Genomic DNA, 22,172 nt, shown 5'->3' on the forward strand with positions numbered 1-22,172 from the left:
CAAGTGGCTGTGACCCTGTGAGACCATGGCCCTCGGTGCCCGCAGCCCAGGCTTCCTTATGGCGAGAGCTCTAGGGAAGGGAAGTCCAGAGGGAAAAGGATGTGAGTTCCTGCAGTGCTCCAGACATCTAAAATTAAGCTTACCAAGCTACCAGGGTGGGAGGGGAAATGTGTTTTATAGTAGCCTCACATATAGATATATCTGAATTTATGGAGAGACCTGCAAACAGGCACAAAGTACTTCAAAAGCTGTGTGTATGTATATTTAGAAAATAACATCTCACCCGTCAGTGTTACACAGCCATCTCTGGCATGGGATGTAACAGCTGTTTAACATAGAATAGCAACAGTACAGTATCAAGGAAGACAAGGCAGTGAGGACTGCCACATGGAGTTAAAATAATATCGCAAGTTTAGAAAGACGGACAGTCATTATCCAAGCTAAAATGCAGCCTACAGGAAGTTTTCACAGTCACAAACTACTTAGAGACTCAGTTTTACATTTCTTGTTGGAAATGGTTTCTCCAGCATCCTCATGGTCTTAATTTTGTCTGGATCTTGAATTATCATGGAATTGAAGAGTAAATCCCCAGTTACTAGAGCTCTAATACTAATGGGTTAAAAAGCCCTTTGAGGGTTTCTGTCCAAATACTGTCCTAAACTTCTCTTGCTCTGACTGTGAATCGTAGCCTGAGGTGAAACAGCTGCAGGGAATAACAGCAAACAGAAAGGAGAAGAATTAGATGGTGTAAAGCAGTCTTTTTCATTTTTAAATGTAATGTTTATGTTTGGAGCTGGAGAATACTTGCAAAGGGAACCCAGTTCCCGTCTCTTAAACAACTTTCAAGTTTCTTTCAAAACAAAGGTAGTGTTTTCCACTTATGGGATTCATTTGTTTAAAATCAGTTAGCAGTGACACCTTCTGTTGCTTTTGGGAAAACAGTTTCTCCAGGTATTGAATTCTGGCTTTTTCTAATTTTTTTTACCATCCTACATTATTTAACACCAACATTTATAAAAATAGCAAGTAATTGCAAAAGCTTATGATACAGACACAAATATAAATTGTTCACTCCACTGAGACAGATATTTGTAAGGTTCAGTGTAAGTCTCAGAGCTAGGACTGATATCCTTATGCAGTATCAAGACTACTGATAGTGCACAGCGATCACTTTTTGATTAAATACTGTATTGCAATGGTCCCTGAATGAAAGGCTAAATTAAATATATTACTTATTCATTAAAAACACCTTCCTTTTTCCACCTCTGCAGATGTTCTTTGCTGTATTTGCCTATAGTTGTCCTCCTGTTTTACCTCAGTGCAATGTAATGTATACCAAATCTCTCTTTTGTAGAGACAACAGCAAATAGCGAACACAACCGTGGAAATTATTGTTTAGTGGAAAGAGGAAGACACAACTGTATTATCAAATATTTTTGTCAGTATCTTGAAGTGGAGAGAACTGCTGACTCGCAAAACATTTTTCATAGCTCAATGGAAAATTTCCATTTATATTTGAAGAAGAGTTTATTCTCTGGATAAGATGGCTTCAGTTAACTGCAACATCTGTTTCATTGACCCTTTGCTTCAGTTAAGTCTCAAGGACCTTTACATTTCTTATTACAAGGAACCCCGAATGTGTTCAGTTCCTTCATGTATATAGTACTTCTATATTTTGCTAACTTTAGCAGATTTTCTCCTGTTGCTTGATGACTATGCTGTGCCTCATATGAGTCAAACGTACTGAGTGAATTCAGTATAAAAACCAAACTCTTTTAACAGCACGAACGGAGTCAGTATGGCAGTGCAATTAGATCAGTTTAATTTAGGTGTGATGTAGCTCTCCTTTATGACTCCAGCTGTTTAGCACTATTGCTCACCTCGTGTTCTAAAGCCCCAGTGATTTTAGAATTGTCACTTGTTACAAGTGAGAGACTGAAATTAATTTTTTAATTAAAAATCACAACCCATGATTCTTGAAAAGAGCTGTTAGAGAAATGATGATAAGAAAAATAGAAATAGAATTATTTGCAGAAAGATACTTCTCAGCGATCCAAATCCTGCTCTGAAGGACTGCCCTTCTTAAACAAAAAATCAGAATGGCTAGTATCTGGGGGAAATGGTATCCTAACAGACATGATCCAATTCCTTTTGAATCCGAGGTATAATTTGCACTGACTGTAGTAGAAGTCAGATTGTTCTCAAGTAGGCCAAAAGATGATATGTGTTCTCAGTATCTTACAATCTAATTACAAGACAAGAACAACCAGAACAAGGAAACAGTGAGCCAAAATTGGGCTGCATCAGTAAGCAGGAGTGATATAATCCTTGCCTTATTAGTATCAATTCTTTTAATAGGCACTGTGACAGGTGAGGGATTTAAAAGGGTACTTAAAATAGCACATTTAGACTGTGGTTCCATGTGTGTTTCTGCAGTAGTAGTAATGTTGGTTTAAGCAGCTCTACCTCAGCTAATTGTTCTCTTTCCTGTCCCACCCATTCTGTTGTGTTCATGCAGCTGTTTGTGCAGATGTGAGGCAGGAGATCAAGCTGAAAAACAATTATAGTTTTCCCTCCCTTATTTTTCAGCCAAATCAGTTCTCCAGTCTGGTTTATCAGAGGGCTGCACAAAAATCTGTGTTGGCCTATTGGAGTAGCTATACAAAATTGAGAATTAATAGCCTTGGGCAGCTTAAACAGTGCTGGTGAAAAATGAAAAGATGCAGCCTAAAGCGGCATTGCACGTGTTGTGGTTTAACCCGGCAGGCAGCTAAACGCCACACAGCCCTTCGCTCACTCCCCCGCAGTGGGATGGGGGAAAGAATCAGAAAAAAGGTAAAACTCGTGGGTTGAGATAAAGACAATTTAATAGGACAGAAAAGGAAGGGAAAATAATAATAATGATAAAAGAATATACAAAACAAGTGATGCACGATGCAATTGCTCACCACCCGCTGACCGATGCCCAGCCAGTTCCCGAGCAGCAGCTGCACCCCCCTGGCCAACTGCCCCATTTTTTTTGTTCAGCATGACATCATATGGTGTGGAATATCCCTTGGGTCAGTTGGGGTCAGCTGTCCTGGCTGTGCCCCCTCCCAGCTTCTTGTGCACCTCCAGTCTCCTCGCTGGCAGGGCTGTATGAGAAGCTGAAAAGTCCTTGACTTAGTATAAACACTGCTCAGCAACAACTAAAACATCCGTGTGTTATCAACATTACTCTCATCCTAAATCCAAAACACAGCACTATACCAGCTACTAGGAAGAAAATTACTTCTATCCCAGCTGAAACCAGGAAACACATTTATGGGGAAACTGTGAGAAGTCACAGAAGTGTTTGAATTTTAAATAATAATAGGTGAAGAAAGCCAGTTGAGGAAAGACATGAAAGATAAGGGGTGGATAAAGGGCCTTGAAAGTGAGGGGAAGTAGTTTATGCCTGAGATTGTAGAAAAGTCAGAGCTAGGAAATGAAAGAGAGGGAAACAGCCCTCTTTTCAAAATATATCATTTTCCACTTTCTTAGAACTAAAGGAAACATTATACCACAGTTAATTCTGTAAAAGCCAAACTCCAAAAATTGAACAGTGTAAACAGCTAGCATCTCTATGAAGTTGTTAGTTATTATTCTAGTTAGTTATTATTCTGGTTAGTTGTTATTCTAGAGAAGAGTCTGTACTTACATCTCCCAAAATTCAAAGGTTAAATTCTATCTTTGTATCTTCCCATCATAATGATCTTTTTTGGATGGGCCTGCCATAAAACTGGAAGATTTACATGCTGAGAATTCCTTTGGTCTGAGGAGTTTCCACCCGTTGTGGAGACAGTCTAGACAACTCTTCCCTTGCCCTGCAGCCTACAAGGCATTATGGGTGTAGCTGGGAAGAAAGTGGGTTTGCCTGTATTAATTTCTCACATTATTCCCAAACTGGTCTATTGCACTCTTGAGGCTCATGTGAGTTTTCCTCAGTATATTCTGCTTAGACAGAATAGTTACTGTTCTTCAGTACACTCCCCGTCTCAGCTGTCCCCAGGAGAAATTAGATGCAGCTCTGAATCTAGGCCAGAAAGTGTGCACAAAATCCAATAAAGTTAATGAAAGTTAACTTGCACATGTCTGAGAACAGTAATTGCTCCTACCAGTTAGAGGCCACATCCTGCTATTGTTCCACATATCAAGCCCCTATTGAAGTCTCTTCTAAAAAGTCTTGTACAAAAAGTCATCTCAGGATGTGATACCAGCCAGCAGACAAAAGGTCCTCACATGTTGTGTTACTGGAATCCTGGCCCTGTTTCAAATTTTGAGCTATGTTCTAATTTCACCATACTGTGAATCCAATCTGTGTTATTTTAAAATTAACATTGTTTTACAGACATTTTTCGCTCTTAAGCAAATTTAGGGTTTGGTCCTGTTAAAGCATCTGCGCATGGAGCTTGCACTGCAAAACTGGGCATTGGTTTCTTAAAAAAAACCACCACAAAACACCCAAAACCAAACAAAAAAGCCCCCACCAACGAACCCCCCAAAACAAACAAGAAAACAAAAAAAACCCACCATGTATTCTAAAATGTTATCTGTCAAACTAAATATCTAGGACTGGACAGTTTTCTAACGAGATAAAAACATTAAATGTGTCAATGGAGTCAGAAAAGTTATTCAGTTATAATCCTAAGGATCAACGCATTTGCAATAAATGAAAGGTGAGACTAGTAGTAGCTTTTTCATGGAATTCTTTTCACTTAATTCTGTGAGCTGGAATGTTCCTCAAATATTAATGTTAATGCAATCTCCTATCCTTTTTGAACGTATTTTTCCATTGTACAGTGATAAAAGATGTAGCTTACATAGCTATATTCTCAGTATAAATTCACCATGGTTTCATTGAGGTCAGTGGAGCTACAGTAATTTATGCTAGCTGATACATTAATAATAAGCCTTAGGACATATTTTTTGACATGGCTGTTTGTAGTTGGTCCCCTTCATAAAATATTTTCTACTACTGAGAGCAACCATATGTATTAATAGCATTTCTCATTTCTGAAGAGTGTAAAGTGCTAGCTTTAAGAGTTTTTAAGTTAATAAATTTAGAACAATATACAGGTGTCTGTTTATCCAGTGCAGTCATACAGCCACCCCTAATGAAACCTAGCAACAATCTAATAGGACACCACAATCTAATAGGACACAGGAATTGAGGGGTATTAGGAAAAAATGTAATCATTAGTGTTCAAATGAATGAGTAAATTAGGAGGATAGAATGCAATTGCTGAGAATTAAAATCTGATCAGGACACCATGATTACATGCCTGTTTGTTTCTAAGAATTGCACTAGATCTTTAACCATCCCAAGTGGTCAGCACTTGATTTTATCTCTCATCTAAAAACACCAAAATGAAACTTTCACATAAATTTAGTTAATACAAGGAGCAGAAATTTCAGAAAAGAGGGGAATGTTAGCAATGTTAATTGATTGTTAACAATGTCGATTGATTAGGATGACAGAAATGCTCCCGTGTAAGGAAGCTAGCCAGCATAAATTTTGTTGTTCCTTTTGATGTAAGTCTGTGTTGAGCTTCCTTTTTCAGATGTTATTTAATTTTCTTGTGAAATGATTTAATTTCTTCTGGCTGCTGCTTTTGCTATCTTTTTGTGCATGTTATCTAGCTTTTGGTGTGAAAGAATTCCACCTCCATTCCTCTAACGGCCAGTTCTTAGCTTAGGTTCATGCTCCCTTGCTCTGGTATTTTACACTGCTCAGATAGCATTGAAGCTGTCATCTCTCTGTTCCTTTCAGAGAAATGAGATATATTGTTCTTTTCTTCAAAGATTGAAGAACTTTTTTCTTTAATCTTTGTGAGCAGCGAAAAATCAGTGAATCCTTCTGCTTGCCCTTACCATTCTCACTTCTATAAAAGAATCTGTTACTCTTAAGATGGCCAAGAACCGCTTCCACTCTTCCAGGTTCGAACATCTAATCACTTCATATTGGATGTTTTTAGTCACACCTCATGAAATATTTTGGCTATTGTTTTGAAAGAATGTTCATTAGCTGCAGTAGACTATTGCAGCTTATAAAAATATGCATGTCAGTCGTAAGTATTTCTCTTTCTTCAGTATTGTAACATATTATTTATTGAATGTATTTTTTTCCTTTTTCCCTAGAAGCATCAGCATTTTTTATAGTCAATGCCTAAATTACTTAACCTTACGTCTTCCAGTGCTTCTGATCTGTACGTGTCACCCTGAAGGTCATATCAATCCTCCTTTCTGTGATTAGTTTTATAAAATCACCATTTATGTCACTTTGGTGCACTTATCTTTCTCTTTTTCGATGCAAAGAAAAAAATGGCAAATGCCAGTGTTTTGCCATACAGGTGCTGGTGCTCCAGCGCTATCAAACTGTAACCGCTAAAAGCACTAATACATTGTCTTAAAAGAGCCTAGTGATATAAATAGAATGTTAATTAATAGCAGATGTTACCCTTTGTGGCAAAAAGCCAGCAGGGCTCCAGCAAAACCTTTCTCATTGCAGTTGTTACTTTCATCATTGGCAATTTGTGAGTGCAGCCCCAGTAAGGCTGATCCTCACGGCACTTCGGAGTCACCTCTCACCCTCACCCCTATCTGCTTTCACGTATTCAGTCCTGCAGATTCTTCTTTTTTTTCTTTCGGGTGCGGTAGCAAAAGCCAAACAGCTCATGTGCGCCGCATCCATAAATCTTTCTTGTACCTTTAAGGCTTTAGAGGAGACTAGCAAGCCTGAACCCCAAGTCCTGCAAGCTTCTGAATAAAATTGAATCTGTGGGAACTGGTAGGATTCGGTACCTCACTTATTCATAGTTACTTATTAATTAGTTTTATTGCTTCCTTTCTGTAGAATTCATGTTCTCCAGCATAATATTTTCTAATGTACTTTCTATTGCAAAAGCCAGTTCTCCTTTCAGACATGCATAAATCAAATTACTCCAATGAAGTCAATAGAATTTCACCGTTACAGAATGATGAGTTCAAAATCAGGCCTTTTAAACCTGTAGGTTCCCTTGTAAATTGGTGAATGATTTGTCTGTTCCTAAGTCTCCTGAGCTATCCTCTGCTTTCAAGGAAAGCAGTATTTATATAGATTCACGTCCATGCACACACAAATTCCATTAAACAAAACTGTATGTCTTCTCATTCTTCTTATCTCCCACATTTGTATTCTCACTCCAGGGAAGGGCCTTCAGGCTGCCTGCTGGTGGTGACAATTTTTGTCACAGTTATTTAATGTATAAAATAAATACGTTACATTCATTTTGAATAAAAAGCAGCTGATAAACATGCAAGCTTCAATAAAGTTTCACCCAATTCTTGGCATAGTAGTGTTAGCCCTCTTGTGCACTCTTCCTTTCATTCACTATTTCTGATATTCCTATTTTCACATTATCTGTATAACTCAGTCACTCCTATCTGACCTTACAGCAATTAAAGACAGACTTTTTGTTTTTAACATGATCATTATTTAAATAAAGTAAAAAATATTTTAAAAGAGTAAAGTAAATAGTATTTCTTCAACTATGAAAGAAGTCATAGCATTCAGGAAGCACTGTTGCTTATTATGTTTTTCTGCTAAAAAACATAATGTTATAAACATGAAGTTACAATCTTTAACATAAGACAGGCTGAGAGAGTTGGGGTTGTTCAGCCTGGAGAAGAGAAGGCTCCGGGGAGACCTTGTAGCAGCCTTCCAGTACCTGAAGGGGGCCTACAAGAAGGCTGGAGAGGGACTTTTTACAAGGGCCTGTGGTGAGAGGACAAGGGGGAATGGCTTTAAACCGAAAGAGGGTAGATTTAGATTAGATGTAAGGAAGAAATCCTTCACTGTGAGGGTGGTGAGGCACTGGAACATGCTGCCCGGAGAAGCTGTGGATGCCCCCTCCCTGGAAGTGTTCAAGGCCAGGTTGGACGGGGCTTTGAGCAACCTGGGCTAGTGGAAGATGTCCCTGCCCATGGCAGGGGGGGTTGGAACTAGGACGATCTTTAAGGTCCCTTCGAACCCAAACCATTCTATGATTCTATGCTTCTGTGAAATATCTGTGATCATCAAGACTTGCATCTGAGCTTTGGTCTGCATGCTTGTTTTTCTCAATGGTTTCTTCATGGTTAGTATTCTAATAACCTACTGACTGCCAGAGATTGCACAGGGGTAACATACTTTGATTTAAACACTGTACATTTGATTTGAGGGAATTACCATTTCCATGCAGAAAAAAAGTAATTGAGATAATCCTTAACACTAAAAACATATCCTTCTGTTACTTCAACTGAAAAAAAGAACTCCTTTGCTTGTGTATTTTAAAGTAAAACTATAAATATATTAATCTAGTGGTTCCAATTACAAATGGGATTCTGGATTTGTTACCATCTGCCTTGAAAATGCATCTTTATAATAATTCATTCAGTTTGGTTGCATTTCTAAAGAGCATTTCAAGATTGGAAGAGTCACTGTGACATACTTGAGGAGAAGCCTAGCACAGCATGTGAGATCTAAGGAACTGTTGCTGAAATGTTTCAGGGCTATCATTTCATGGGGTAAGTCCTTACAGCTAGCGTTCCGTTTAGATTAGGGACTTAGAAGAAATTTGAAAATAATTTCATAAAAAACCCCATGTATTTAACTCTCTGGAAAAAAAAAAACCATATCAAAGTCTGAATTCTCTGTTTTTCTATTGCTTAGTTTGTGTTTGTTTTCACAGGTCAAAGTCCCACTGTCCAGTGTCATCACATTCAAATCCTGCGGTGACCTGTAAGTATCTCACCTCTCAATTTGCTATTGCAATAGAACAGCTGCATGAAAACTGTTGCGATCACCTCATGAATACTGAAAATGTGTCTTTCATTGAACTATCATTAGGCATTATATATTGGGGTACAGTTTGTCTTGTTACGTTACATGCACGTAGTTCAAGCATGTATCCTTATAGTATAATACATCTATATTTTTAAATACTAGCTCATGATAATCTCATTCACTGCATTTTAAATGGAAGACTCACAGCTTATCAAATCTACTTCTGTTTCTAAAGGTACCCTTACTTTAAACCTAGTTCTTTATCTGGTTAAATCAGAACTGAAAGTTATCAAAGAAAAATATTACATTTGCCCTTTGATGAACAATTACCAAGCGTTACATGTTCAGAGTAAAAAATGGATAGCATTTTATTTTATGAGTCCACTAACTAATAGTGAATTAGAATAAAACTCCTGTGGGAACACATTTGACATTCACATGAATAACAGATGAGTTCATTATGATCCTCTGCTTATAAAAAGAATGGCAAATGAATTCATAATTATTAAGCATTTAAAAATAACACATTCCCCCAAAAGATACAATTCTGCGTTAAATACCCGGCTGTAGTTCAGCTGCAGGGCTTTGAAGAACCTGAAATGAAACGGTAGCACAGCATATAGCTGAAACTGAATGGCAGACTGATGATTTGGTCATTTGCCACATTCTTTAACTGCTTGGTAGCAAAGTAATGAAGATTCATATTCTACGTAATGCATTTGAATTAATTCTGAAATTTTTAGATTAATCTTGCTTCCAAAACAGAGAATACAGATTAGCTATATGGTGCATGAAAGGATTATGCTGGGTATATGTATAAAGAGGAGGATTAGAGCACATATGGCTACTGACATGTACTCATGTTATAAGTGCCTGTGGGCATCTCATTTGAAATATATATTAGAGTTGGATTTTGTAGGGCTTTTTTGTTGATGGATATGTGGTATATATGACAAATACCATTCAGGACAGTTACTTTTCTAGAAGTGACATTCTCAAATACTTGCCAAGCTGTCACGTTAGCGTACCGCTCACAGCCTGGCAGGAGACAGCTCTTCTCTGAATCGTAACCTCTGCCCTGTGGTGACACTAAGAGCACAAGGGTCCCAAAGGTTGCCTTGTCTGCCAGACAGAGAGGGAAGTAAGAGATGCCGGGAACAAAGTTCAGAGAACACCACAGAGGACTTGCAGAGGAGGAGAAGGGGGATAAGGAAAATCCTGTTCTTTGAACTACCTGCACCAAGGACATAAACAGAAAAGGGATCAGAAGTCGATCAAATTAAGATTGTTCTAAGTGCTGTCAGTACCTAAAGTGATGTAGAATTCTTGTCTCCCCAAATTTTACATGTGATCTTGGTAGCCTTTATGGAGATGGAGTGAAAAAGATTGGGATTTTCTGTATGAATTCTGACCTCATGGGTAGCCCTCCTTGGTTATCCAAGGAATAGAGAAATAATGCCATTTGTGACTTCTGTATTCCTCTTCCCAGTATAGAGGTAATATAACTAACATCAGTGTGCAAAAAATTATCATGAGAAACATTATCAGGTAGTTTTCTATTCATTACCAACACATTAGATTGCAAGTAAGTTATTCCAATGTTTGCTTTTAATTTGCTAGGTAAAAGAGTGGCCTGTTGCATCACCCTTCAGTGGAAAAAGGGAATCCACTCCATGAAGCTTGTAGAAAGCTGTAAATTAGTTACTTTTGACAGTATATAGATGTGTGAAAGACCTTGTGTGCATATGGATTTTAAAGTCACATTGCTACCTTGTTTTCCCAAGTTCCCTTCTCCTTAGCAGCAGCCCAGGCTCTAACACAGCTATGTTGCCATCAACTGTATTGTCATGCTGTTATCAAGAGGAAAAGAAGCCATGTCAAATGAGATCATATTTGTATTTCACTCAGAGGTCTGAAGCTGCAGTCCATCATGAAGTGGACTCCATGACCGACCTAGGCTGTGTGCTTGAGAAAAAGGGCTGTAAAAAAACCCCACAGAGTAGGGAGGAGGTAGAGAGGGAGGGGTCTCAGGACTGTGGAGGGTGAGGGCCATGCTGTACAGTCATGAAAAGGGTCACAAAGACTAGAAATATATTAACCAAAACAGAATTCTGTAACATAATAGTACACTTTTCTAGTCCTACTTATATAGTTGTCACTACTAGGGAAAAATAAATCAAAATATCAGAAAAGCCATTTGTGCTATACAAAGTTTGTGGAATTATTTGAGAAACTGTTAAATGAAGATAAAATTATTTCTTTCTGCTTTGGAACAAGAATCACCAGATGAGCTTTAGAGTTGCATAGCTGCCAGTGGAAGAATATGATTTATACACTGCTGAATTACATTGCTTTTTAAAATTAAAAGTCTGTTGGCACTATCTGATTTAATTTCTGACTTGATCTGGGTGGGTAGAGTTTGGATGTATGTCTAGGCAAGTAGGGCTGAGCTGATGCTTCAGAGGGAAGTGAAAAATACCAAACCTAAATCCAATAGATAAAAACTAATTGTGTATCAGGGAAACTAATTGTGCATCAGGGAAACTAACTCCTTCCTGAGTCCTGTGGATTGCTGGCTGAAGTATGTGGTTTGATTACATTTATTGCCTTAATGCAGAGTTTCAATTCTTATGGGCCCCATGAGGACAATGCAGGAAACCTGTTCTATCTGCGATGTATGAAGTGAGTGGTATGAACCGTTGTATTCATACATTCACAGATTCCAAGTCCAAGGAGATAATAATAGCCATTCATGCTAACTGTCCTACATATACCTTTTTTTCCCCTGAAAGATAAATTAAAAGTTTGGAGGTTTGCTTGGGGGTTTTTTTTGCAAAGCTGATACATTATGAATGCATTTCTTATGAAACTTTTAAAGTTTCTATTTTAAAACATTTAACATCTGTTGGAAAGATAGTTACTTGCTTATACAGCATTTAATATTACAATAGATTTATGATTGTCAATATTTGAGGTAATTGTTATTATAAACAAGTGCACAAGAAGAGAAATGCTGTGATAGCTCTCCAGCTGATGACAATGGAAAACGTATGTACTTTTTACTTATGAAAATCTGATAGCATTATCTTACTATAACCACTTAGAAGTTAGGACATCAAAAGACAGTCTGCTTTAAAAATGTTGGGTAAGTCCCTAAAGTCAATGTCACGTCATCTCTGGTCATCAGTGTCCCAACCATATGCTCCCTCAGCAAGGCCACTGCTGGTCATCATCCAACATCAGTGTGCAAAAAATTATCATGAGAAACATTATCAGGTAGTTTTCTATTCATTACCAACACATTAGATTGCAAGTAAATTATTCCAATGTTTGCTTTTAATTTGCTAGGTAAAACAGGGTGGCCTGTTGCATCACCCTTCAATGGAAAAAGGGAATCCACTCCACGAAGCTTGTAGAAAGCTGTAAATTAGTTACTTTTGACAAAACCAGACAATTGTGGCCACTAAGATTCCTTTTGGAAAATCAGGAAAGGAAAAGCGGTAGAAAGGAATTAATACTTGGAATGGGTGAGTCCTGACTAAGAGAATCAGAGGAGCAGCCATCTCTGAGAAGGAAGGGCAAAATTCATACAAGATTTACTTTATTTTTTAAAGGGAAGAGGTACAGTTGTGAGGAGATTTGAATAATTTATATTAGGATTAAAGTCTTGGCTTCAGAATGTGCTTACAATAAGAGAAGTCTCTCTCTGAATCACCTCAATTTGTGATATGTTGTCTTGCAGCAGATAGCAAAACATGTTTTTTCTAAATCTTATGAAACAATAATTAAAGTAAGTAAAGGCAATTGGCAGTGATTGAAATACTAATAATACACTGCATTTCAAACATTTGTTTAAAGCGACCTCAGCCTGTTATTTTACTGCTAGAGAACAAACCTCTCTCAAATTGCATTTGTCTACTGCTGAAATGCTCCAATAGCATACACTACCCAAATTAAGGCTAATTGCTAATAATTTATTCACTAGAAGGTTTGCTATTATCAGCTTTGTTTATGTAAAATGGAGATTAAAAAATAGTTCTCTTTCTTGCAAACTGCTGTGCAAATTTCATCTGCTCTTACTAGATGTCATTATCTCATAGGAATGATATGAGATTCCTCTCATAACAGGAAAAAAGATAACCAAATATAATACAGGACTCAAAAAAATTTTTGGATTTTAGTTGGCAGAACACTATTTATATGTGTTAAATCTGTAATATATGTTATAATCTTTCTGTTCTAATTCCAAGTAGTGTTGCCATAAAAATTCATGCCAAGAAAGGAATAAAGCTTGTGAGTGTAGTATATATATACCATGTATTTAGCAGAAAACATGTACAGAGATTTTTTTTTCTTTTTTGAATTTTTTATTTTTGCATTACCCCATCTTATGTCCCAGTGCTTTTTGCTGCTCTGATTCAAAATGTCAAGAACTCAGAGATAGGTTCATTAGGAAAACATATATATCCACTGCACCTCTACGCTTGTATTAAATAACGTAAAATCACATTTTAGCTCTTGTGAAGATGTGCTGTCTGAAATTTCAAAGAGATTAAAGTATGTGTGTTGCTCTAAGAACTATTTCTTTTAGCTACTATTTTGATAATTATCTTTTTCTTTATAACACATCTCACTGATTCTCAATTGTATTTGTTTCAAAGGATGGGGGGGGCTCTTAAAATAAGTGGTATTTTTACTTAGAAAATTTAAAAGAAGAAAAGAGAGAAAAAGCTCCTCATCATAAAGTTCAAGCTACTTGATGGCCTCTGGATGTAACTCCTTCCTTTGGTTCCAGAGTGGTGTCCTTTCTCAGTTCTAGGGAACGCACAATATGCTACTCATAGCCAACAGACAAGATGAGGAGAATCTGATTAGTTCCTTACCCTCTGTAATTTAGGAACTGTATTCACTAGATTACAATTCAGCTATATACATCATTACATTTACTAACATACAAATGCATTTAAATTTCTTATTTAAGAGCTTGCACATCACTGCTTGTTCACCAGTGGTACAGGAAAATGTAGTTTTATGTTAGTTTATAATGAATTTGTTCTTGCTTGCAAGCACTGCAAATGTGGTGCAATGCTTGTATTTCGAACACTGCAAGAGAATTTTAAAATCCAAGTAATTTATTTATTTTAGTACGCTGCTTGGAAACATTTCTCTATTTTTTTATTCTAGCAGCTTTTTACTGATTTTCCTTCTCTACCCATGAAAATTAAATGCAGAGGTTTAATGTTTTAGATCATGTTCTTTCAGGCAACTGAATACATGCCTCTACATGTTAAAAACTCAGTAAAAACACTGCCTTTTTTCAAAGAAACAAATCTTGAGGGAACAGCCATTCCTCTTCCAGAGGCAATTTCACAGTTGTGGGGTTTTTTGTTTTCCTGTTGTTATTCTGCAGAGATAATTGGTTAGCGTTTTATCCAAGGATTTTTGAAATCAATGGAAAGATCGTGGGCTTTGGATTGAGGTCTCGGGGTGGAAGAATATATTCTTTCATGTGTCAGAGCCAGCCCAAAAAGGAGGGAGAAAGATCCCATGTGTTCATGGTTTAACTACCCTGATCTCAGCACGGATTAGCGATGTTTAGTGTCAGTATGCGAGTGAAGGACGGGGCACGGGATTCTGCCATAACCATCCCATTTTTCCATCATCGTTATGCCGGGACAAGTGTGGAGTGGTCGATGCAGAAGCCAAACCCAGCAGTCTCCTTCCTCTATAGAAATTCTCCACTGGCAATCTGCAAGGCGCAGTCTGGCTTGTGCTGCCTGAGCCGTGCAAACTGGGTAGATCTGGTGCCTACCTGAGCAGAGAGCCAGCTCCTGGGTGGTTGGCCTGGGAGACGCTTCCTGCGGAGAACGGCATGAAGGGCTGCAGAAGGGCAGAGCTCCGCCTGCTGTTAAGTTTCCTTTATTTTCAAACGCTGTCAGAGCCTGGTACAAAACAGTGCTGCATGCCTGTGCCTATGCAGACTTTGCTGCATAACTTCTAGTTGACTGGAGAGATAAAAATAATCCCTGACATAAATCAACTTCGTTCTGCCTCAGGACGTAATTTAAATACCTTCTCCTGGGTGTTCTTCCCTCTTTATAAAAGCAGCAAGTTCACTTTCTAGCCTTCACACTGTAATTCTAGAAAATGTTTAACGAGGGACTCTGCCATGGTGAGGGTAGAGCTACCGCTGCACAAGGATACAAGCAATATCAACTAGGGACACAGTGGCAGGAAATGGAAACGTATTTTAGAAAGGCTCTTGAATGTTTCCTTTCCCAAGATTGTAGGGCCAAAATGTGGCTTGAATTTCTGAATAGAGCTGGACAAAAATTTTGAATTATGTTTAAATTCCTAGAATAACAGAGGTTTGAAAGGACTGGGTCCATTTTTGAGAGTGGGTTGAACTAGACAAATAGTTTCAAGTGAAATAATAGGAAAAATATGAAAACATTTTCTCAGTTTTTAAAGGAAATATTTTAACATGCTTAAAATGCAATTTTTCATCTTTTGAAACTGAAATACCATTTTCCACTTCAAAATTAATCTAAATTTAAAAAAAAGTAAAATATGGGTTTTTTTAAAAATGGCATGAAACATTTTATTTTTAATTGAATGTAATATTTCAGGTTTATCCCAAATTAAAATTACTAGTTTTTTATTTTGTAAGAAAAAAAATATTCTGTGTGAGCTCTATGTGAACTGAGGTTTCTGTTTGCTTCTTTCTGACTTTTTGGTTTGGTTGTTGAACTGGAGAAAACTTCACTTGCTCAGCTCTATTTATGAAATCTTTATGAGGCACTGTCCTGATAAGTTTCAGGTGACTTGTGAAAAGACATTTGCTTACACCTCTGTTACTGTGTAAGGATATAGTTCCTCCCTTCTGCTGTACCAGTGTTAGACCTTGAGCCTTGCTGCATACTCTGCCTGTGCTGTACTCCTATTCTTTGGGACGAAAATGTGGTGTGCAAGGATTTGGGATTTCAGCAGGCTACGCATGAAAAGAAGGATCTCTTAGTTCTGATGTGATTGGGGGATACCTACCTAACGTATCATTAGCTCAGTATACGCTGAGTAAAAGAGACCTTATCGGTCACTGATGTTTCCCTTATACTTCGTGTTCCTATTCTTCTCTTTCACGTTCCTTGTTCTCTTGTCAGCCACCAGTTCATTTCAAATACATACGACATTTAAAATTTTCATGTAAAGTTACAGAGCAGGAGATGAGAACTCCAGGTGCCCTGTCAGACTCTCTCATTTTCTCAGGCTGATCCGGGCAACTCAAAGGCTAGATCTTCAGATCCGGGGTTCTTCTCCCATTACTTGTAGATGAGGCGCTTAGGGACATGGTTTAGTGGGCATGGCGGTGTTGGGTTGACGGTTGGACTCGATGATCTTAGAGGTCTTTTCCAACCTCAATGATTCTATGATTCTATGATTCTATGATTGACCCTATGTGGCAGACTCGGAAGGATCCTTAAGGATTTCAGAAGGTGTTTTGCTCAGTCATCATTGTCACTACAACATTGTGGACCTTTGGAAGCTCAGAAAGCTGATACAATTTCCGAGAAAGGCTTAGCAAACCTTTCCTAAGGGAAGTAAAGTAGATCATGAAATCAAGTGCTACATGTCTCCATTCAGAACACCCCTTGAGCATGTATGTCACTACAAATTTGTGTGTAGGATTCCTATCTCTCATATGGTAGTTGTTTGGGTGTTGGGGGTTTTAAATTTTTTTTTAATGTATTTTAAAGAATAGTTAATGGGGTTGGTCTGGTAGCTAAAATCTTCAGCAAGAGGGTGACAGTATGGACAGTGAAAAGCTATTACTAAGAGCTAGCCTCTGTAATCAAAACAACTAATAAGAGTTTGCAACCTGAAGAGGCAAAAATGAGCAAAAAGAGAGAGGAAGGGAGCGCTGTCAGTGCAGTTTTACAGATGGAGAAGGGGCCAAGCCTTGATTCAGTAAAGTATGGAGGCAGAACCTGATTTTTAGCATTTCTAAATGTGTAGATTTCAACATATTCTGTTTGATACTGGCAATGCTTTATGCCTACGCATTTCTAATTTTAACTGTTCTGATTTTTTTTTTACTATCAAAGAGAGGGGCTTTTATAGTTTCTCTTCAGAATGATTTCTTAAATACAGCAGAGCATCTCCATTCTCGGCACAACAGCAGATTTTCAGTTTTTGCATAGGTACGTGGGTTTTTTTTCCCCAAATTTTACTGCAACTGTTCAACTGCACACATCCAGCAGAGAGAGAAGCAGGGCGGGACCGATTTACATACATTGACTGGATGTGCTGACTTTTCAATACAAAATAACGGGGTTATTGTATTGCATCAAAGTAAGTCTTAGCCTGGAAGGGATATTTCATTGACATTAAGCTGAAAACACAGGCACAGTGTAATGGATCTTAAAATTGGCTGGACTGTTTCTGGATGCCTGTGTTGTTCAGCGTTCATGTGAAAATCCCTATGCCCAGCATCAGCAGAGTAATGGGGTGAGACCTTTCCTCAGTAGTATAGCCTTTAAGACAAGTTCTAGCAGTCAAGCAAGAAATCAGAAAAATGGTACATTCAAGCTGCTTGTCTTTGTCCAATGCTGTGGTAGTAGTTTGAATTCAACGATACGGTGTATAATGAGGTTTAGTCCTCACATATGCCTTGGCACACTCTAGTGGCAGAAACTTGCAGTGTTATTTAGGCAATGGAGCCCAGTCTATTTCTTTTCTTTTTGATGCGAAGCAATAGTTACAGTGGATGAAAATTTAGGTGATCTTTATTGAAAGTAACCTAGCAGTTCAGAAACTACTGTTCAAGTCCTGTGCTTTTATGAAACATATTACTTTTTATGTTTTAATATATAAAATACTGATTCAGGGATTTCACTTGTTCGACATTTGTACAGGGTTTTGAGCAACACACCCTGACCTGACTGAGTCATTGAGGTATGGCCACAATATTTATGCAATATATCAAAGTCAATAAACAGCACCTATCCACAAGTCCTAGGCACTTATCCTGTAATGGTAATGGATGCAGAACTTGGGCAACCTCATATTTTAACCAACCATCATTAAGTAGTAAATCAATAACCACATTAAAAAAAATGTATTTATAGCTAAGCTCTAAAACCAGTGGTTTTGCTTATCATAAATGATAAATAATCATAAATGATTCACTGTTTTGTCTTCCGAGAAGACATAATGGACCACTTGGCTGCCTCAGTTCTCTCTTCATTTTTCCCTTCATAGAGCTACTCTGTGAAAGCTACAATGTGCAAAATACAGTAAAGTATCTAAATATATGCTTTATCATCACAGCAATTATAAAGGTAGCCCAACCTATGGTGAAGTGTTTTCTCCAGGATCAAGAACTGTTGCAATACTTTTGGTTTGTCTGTGGGCTACTACCGATCCTCTAGCCTCATGGCTGTTACAGTTTGGGTTGCAGTAGGGTGGAGTATTTTTTTGTGTTTTACTGCAATTCACACACTAACATGACTAAAGTATTTCACATAGCACAACTCAAAAGTTCCCTTCCTCGGGAAATTTTGCTGGCTTGAAACTCATTTTGTTGCATCACAATGAAAACAAAATCCCGTTTCCCGCAAAACAAAAAAGTAGAAATGTTTCATTCTGATTTAGTGTTTCAATTTATTATTGTTGCTTACACAACCCAAGCAGGTTACATATATCTAAGGCTCTGCCTGTCCTTTCTTCCTCATTATTCTCTGTTTCAGGGACTTCTATTCTTTCCTCAGCTTAACATGACCGAAGGTTTCCCCTGCGGTAAACCTGTCTACTAGTCAGGATCATGGTGGGGGGCTCTATGTACCCAAATGCCCATTATCTTTCATTCTCTTTTTGCTAAGAATTTGTACCTTTTTTCATCTGACATTCAGAGCTGTTGCCATCAAATTGTATGTTAGACTTTATTTTGCTCAGCCATTACGCAACTTTCGAGTCTTGCTTTCTGGTTATCTGCATATAAAAGAGTCACATAGATATTTTAGACTGGCTCTGGCTGCTCTGCCTTTGAGGCTTTTTAATTTTTTTTTTTTAAGAACTTTTCTCTTCATATGGGTAAGTTACTCAATAACAGTAAATCTAAATGTTCTGTTTAAATGCAGATACTTAAATGAAAATATGCCTTTCCCTGGAGATGCTTGCTTTGGATTTAAGAATGAGTAGTTTTTAGGCTGGTGCAACTCAATCCTAAATATTGGAAAGGTGCTGACCCAAAATTAGAACTGGGGTGAACAAGTAAATCTCCCATTGAAGTCAACGGGAATACTGCCAGTTTACACTGGGAATGAATTAGACCTTGGGTTTTTTGCATCCTTGTTTGAACTATCGTCCTAAAATAGCATTGTCAGACTAGATCTATCATAAATTTGTAGTTATGTCATAATAATTATGTCATTATTGGTAATTAGATCAGCTTCAGAGTTTTTTTCCCTTGTCCTGTTGCCAAGTTCCATGAGGACACAAGCTGTGAGTTAGATTGGAGCTCTGAATTATTTTTTCTTGTGGAATGGACAAGGCAATTCCAACACCAGGCATCTGTTATGCATTCATACATATGTACGTGCAGCTCTATTTGGGTAATACATTATTTTTCCTCACTGTTCTGTAGTGATATAATTAGAAGTGGAATGGCATTTACCATTCTCTGGGAGTTGTGCTATCTGGAGATCCGTGCTCCTGGTTAGCATAGCTGAGAGGGTCTAACTTTGGGGAACAACTCACTGCTCAGTTAGTTAAGGCAACACTGTTCAACATATGTCTCATGTATCCCAGGATTATAAATATTCCTTTACATTACTGTCTGTTCATTTTTGATCTAGACCCTAATCCAAGCAAAGAGTCAATCAAGTCATAAGAAAAAAATAAGAAAACGATGGATGAGTAAGCATCCAAAGAATACCACCTTGAAAGATTCAGTCGCTTGTATCTAATGAGGCATCAGTAGTTAGCCTAATGTCTGGACTTTGTAAAGCTGCAGCATGGAGATTATCTCCTGGCATTCACTGATGCAGTAATCAGTGTTGAACTATTCAACTTTTGATAATTTATGTGCTTGCTTTGTCCATCTTTGCATTTTAAATTAATGTCAGATGACTCCATAATTTATTTTTACGTCTACTTTAGGCTCCCATTATAAATAAATGAACATTTGAGTATTGCATGTCCATGTCTTAGAAGTCCCCTCAGGGGCTTCCTTGATGGGAGGGGGTCTTTATCTCTTTAAGACAGAAAGGGTCAGACTTGGAGCAGAGAAGTTATAATCTAGAGAAGGCTAGAAAATTTGAATAGTTTCCAATGGACAACAGGAAAAAAATTAACTAAGCATATAAGTAACTCAATTACCTTTGGGCAAATCATCTCAGCTGCACTGAGGATTTATGTCCTCTGGTGCGGTCAAACGAATATGACTGTCCTGTACTCAGAGCCAGTTTGGATTCCAAAATAATATAGCTCTTTTCCCTGCCAGTTTAATAATGGAGACTGGTTGACAGATTCTTCCATCTGGTATGCCCAGACCATACTTTGCAGTGCAGATTTTACTAACCATGTTATCTGTTATTTCTTTGCAAGGTGAGAAATTAAGCTTCCTTCTTTCTTCCCTTTCCCCCGAACAGTGAAGAGCTTTTTTAAAAACATCACCAAATAAAGATATTTTGGTCTGTGAGACTACAAGCTTTGTTATGTGGCTATGGTTCCATTCTTTTACTTCAAGGTACTAATCCTAGGAGGCTTAATTTGGAAGTTTTAAAAAGTTCTTCCTTCTGTTTAAACAGTTTGGTTGCCTTCATGAAAAAGGCAAGTTTATGTTAAAATTCAGGAAATATATTATAAAAGTGCACAGGGATTATAAGGGAAGCCAGTGTATTGCAATCTAAAAATTCTGTGAAGTGGCTCATTTGTTTGCCCCATGACTCTGTAAAAGTCACTAGATAGACAAATGCATTATGCAGATAGAGAACTGGAGACAGAGGTTATGTGATGCCCAAGGCCATTCAGTGAGTCAAAGCTGAGCCAGGGTGAAGTTCCCATTTTAGCGTGCCTATTAATAACACCAGCACAGACAAACTACATGAAAGAATTAAATTTGGGGGCTGTGTGATGTCAGCATGCTCTGCAAGGCTGAAATATCATTTGTTTCTGTCTAACCCTAAAATGGTTAAATTATTAGACATAATTACGACTAGATCAATATCTTATCTGAAAGCCTTCTCATACTTAGTGGTAATAATCTCTTTCCTCTTTCTCAGCTGAGACCTTTTGTTTTTCCTTTGCAAACAGAAAAATGATTCATTTCAACCCTTTTATACCTTCAGATTTTGAGGACTGACAGCTGAATACTGTGTCTGGCAGCAAGACAGACATAGTTACAGCATAAATGAGAGACAGTGTTAATGAGAGCCAAATTTTGCCTGCATTTGTTATCCTTGTTAAAAGTAGTATTTACATTTAGTAGACCATTGCTGCATTGATATATTATATTCTTTGAGTTTGTATACTTTTATCTAGCTTTAGATAAAGTTAGTGACTTTAGTTACTAACAGAAGGTGGCGGAGGAAATGATATTGTGTAATGAGAAGTCGGAGTTAGGATCTGCTGTATGTCATTAGTATCTGTCAGTGACTTGCCTTAGTGACTTGGGCTTGGACTTTCAAGAATGAAATACCATTTTTATGTCTTTGCTAACGGTCCTCCTTCTTATGATTGCTGGCCTGATCATCATATGTAGTAAACCAAAGTCAATCAAGAATCAGCAAGATTAGAGAAACATCCACTAGAGTGGACTAAAGAAAGTTTGACAGATCTGATAGGGAAGGTTAAGGAGTCTATTGCAGCTGTATTTAACTGGAGCCAATGTCTAGAAAGCCAAAAGATGGTATCGGGGATTATATCTATCTATCTTGCAGACTACAAAGCATTACCACTGAAATTCATGAAACGTTAATGACAATGGTTTGTTTTCCCAACTAGTTTTAAGGAAAATTATTAAGTGATTCAACTAAGTCAGTCTTTATATAGGTAACATTTGAAAGTATCCAGCTTACCCGTTTCAACAATTTTACTTATTTTTTGGCAACAAATTAGGTATCTTAAATGCCAGAAATCTAGTCTTTTCATCCAATGGATTTATTTCTTTTCAGTGCAGTTAAGGTAAAATTACCCAGTGACTGAAGTTGAACTGTTTCTTGTAGCCACTGTTTTATGTAGCCTCAGACATGTCATCTTTAAACAGATCTCTTTGATATATTGTACTCCCTGTTGCTGCTGTGAGAGCTCACTGCCTTACAATCTCAAGAAAATTTAAATACTTGAATAT

The 22,172-nt window shown here is 37.7% G+C and overlaps 1 protein-coding gene across 1 annotated transcript in view; it reads right to left on the bottom strand.

The window, feature by feature from the left end:
- The window catches only part of AMMECR1 (AMMECR nuclear protein 1), a 113,461-nt gene that overhangs the window by 85,562 nt on the left and 5,727 nt on the right, over positions 1–22,172 (bottom strand). The gene's annotated exons all lie outside the window — the stretch shown is intronic.

This window comes from Aptenodytes patagonicus, chromosome 9 (genome assembly GCF_965638725.1).
Source record: "Aptenodytes patagonicus chromosome 9, bAptPat1.pri.cur, whole genome shotgun sequence".
Lineage (NCBI taxonomy): Eukaryota > Metazoa > Chordata > Aves > Sphenisciformes > Spheniscidae > Aptenodytes > Aptenodytes patagonicus.